Here is a 3,044-nt window from a genome sequence, read left to right as displayed (position 1 = left end):
GGAACAGCATGAATTAAACTCATGTACATGCCAAACAGTAGTTACTCAAGCAACTGGATATGATTTTGGAAATGGTCAGACAATTCAGGTAGCATTCGATTCGTAGCCTTTCATAGAGTCACCCACAAAAAGGAAAGGTAGTGTAGGTTGCCAGAAAAGTCTGACTGTTTCCAAAATCATATCAAGTTGCTTGAGTAACTGCTGTTTGGCATATCTTATTATTACCTTGAAGTATAGTCTTTGTCGACAAAATTTCATGTCATACGTGCAGATCAGAAACAACCAAGAAGTGTTGGCCCAACATTCTAGACACTGTTTGAAATAATCTACACCATTTGAAGTCTAAACAGTATTGTATTGGTTTATGTTATTTTGTTACTTTCTGAGGCAGATCAAATACATTTCAGCCATCTCAAGATAGGTGTAAAATTACGGAAAATATTGTCCAAAAGCAAGTGACATTTTTGTAGTGTGTACATGTATTTACCTGATTGTCTTACTGAAATACAGTCAGCACTGTATGAACATTGCTCCTTGAAATAAACATGGATTTTCATACTTTGCTCATTGTTTTTGTTTTGTGCCTGTATTTGCTGGACTCTGTGGTATAACTTTGTGATAGTGATTATGCCTTTACCTAATCACCGTTAGATTGGGAAACTTCAATGAAAGGTATATTCAGTATCTCCAAATACTATAAAAGACAGGACAGAAAGAATTGCTAGTATGGAGGAAAGTGTGTGTTATTCACAAAGGCTAAGTAGTGTGTGTTGCCGTATACTACATGTATTTTAATTTGATTTAAGTTCTTTTGGGCAGCTTTACTATATAGGACTGTGAATGACAGAAGAACACTTGGCAGTACACTGACCTGTCCATCTAATAAAGTTTCTCCTTGTTTGTGAGATGTGTTTGGCATGGATCTCTTCTTTTTTTTCCTTAGTTTACTTGAGTTGGGCAGAAGAATCTGGCAGTGCTGGCTTTATACAAGCAGTCAGCTTACAACAGAATATGGGGATAATACCTAGAAATAGCTCAAAGAATTGTGAAAGTTAAGAAAACATTAAAGGGGTAAGATAGTGTTTAAGTAACAGAGTTGAACTGATGTGACTGAATGATAGTAGCTTGAGAAGCTATATGATTATAGTGGTTTGTGTATGGATTCTATTCCACTCCTATCCCAAAGTTGACTTAAGATCCTTTAGTCAGTGTTAATAGATATTCTAAGCGAAGGGAAATGATACTTGTAACGACAATACGGAACAGTATTTAAACTGAAATGTGGAAAAAAGTGGCAAAGGCTAAATATTCAGGCGTTCATTCTAGCCCCTCTGGTAAAACAGGACTCAAAATCTGGAAGCATGTATGAAAACCGTTTATCCACGATTCAAATCCCGGACTAAAGATGGCCCGACTAGGCCTCAATGTCAAGAACAAGATTAAGAAAGAAAGGAATATCAACCCCCATATGAGCCCACCTCGTTTCCCAGCTCGAAATTCTGGGAATGAGAGAGATTGTTATTTTGATAGGAGTAAAGTTGTAGGTTTATCAATATGTAATTTCTTTATCATTTGTTGGTCTGCTGATAAGATGTTCAATATAAAGCGGGTGAACAATCAAGTAAAAGGCTGTCGTAGGTAATCCAAGCAGATGTTACGGTGCCAGATCGTAATGTTTTCTGGATGACGGCCAGGCGTCTCTGGCAGTCCTTTACCCCATATAAGCAGATGGACAGTTGAGGAAAAGGCCAAAGCTGTTAAAGGAAAACGGATACGATGTCCACGTATGTCTTAAATCCACAAATAACGCACAGAACATAAATGTAGGGGGCGCTTCGACGGGAGGCCATGGTGTTACATGGCGGATCCCACAAAACGTCCTTCCATGAATGGTATTGTGTTAAAGGTCTATATGTCTATGTCTAGAGCTATTTGGAACTCTTTTCCTGGATTCAAGCTTACTGACTTGTACATTTCATCATTTTACAAGTAGGAACGGCATACCCTATCAGAGCCCAATCTGCAGTACCGCTCCCGGCCGCGACCAGAAAAGTGACTAAGACGACCGTCAAATTGCCAAATTTCGGCATTTTCGGGAATGGGGAAATCACGAAAGACTCGCATAGGGGTTTTAATTTTTAAGGCTTTGTTGACTTTGTTTTCGACAATTTGGCCATCTAAAACTAAAAATGACAATGTTAAAGACATTTTACAAACAAAATCGCAAGATACTACGTCACAAATGACACGGTCCCATAACATTTACCTATAGAAGTGGTCGCGCGTGCACACCCTGTTAAATTGTCTCGTTTTGAAGCGCTGTCACATCCAAATTTCATTTTTATCTATCAAACAAAAAGATATTGAAGCAATCAAACGATGTTTCTGCCTGTTTGTGCATTATTAGATGCAATTTTTAGTTCAAATTGCCACAAGGTGTGTGGATTACTTGCGGATGCAATATAACATTGGACACAGGGGGAGCCGTTTGATGGGGCTATGGGCTAAAATAAGACTTAATGAGGGAGTAAGCTTGTCACACCGTTTTCTGAAACAACACAACCTACCCCTGATTAAGTAGCCATGATAAAGGACCTCGGTTATGTTATACAATATATTTTGCGTACTAAGCATAGTTTCTTAACCCTCCATAACCTCCTTGATCTTTTAATGATTTTACGCAAGTTCATATCATTTTTCTTGTGCAGGGGTCCATATTGATTAATCAAATCAGAGTGCTGCGTGACCATCTGTATTGCTGATATGGTTTCGATGAAGTTGTAGTGAATGATTTAGAAAGAGCTCAGGAGAGGTTTTGTCTTTAGACTGCTAGCTGATTCTGATGAAAAGTGGGTACATAATTAAATTATTATCATAATTTATCAACATGAATTTGGAGTTCTGTTGATAGATGCTAGCTCTAATCTAATAACGTAAGATAGATTTTGCGTAAGAAGAACATATGTATGTTATCACGTTTTGGTGTGATTTTGTGAAATAAGTTGGTTGCTGACAATGAAAATGTATTTCTGATGTTTGGGTTG

The sequence above is a fragment of the Branchiostoma floridae genome, chromosome 15 (assembly GCF_000003815.2).
Source record: "Branchiostoma floridae strain S238N-H82 chromosome 15, Bfl_VNyyK, whole genome shotgun sequence".
Taxonomy (NCBI): domain Eukaryota; kingdom Metazoa; phylum Chordata; class Leptocardii; order Amphioxiformes; family Branchiostomatidae; genus Branchiostoma; species Branchiostoma floridae.
The sequence above is the reverse complement of the archived record's forward strand: the minus strand, read 5'-3'. Positions refer to the sequence as shown.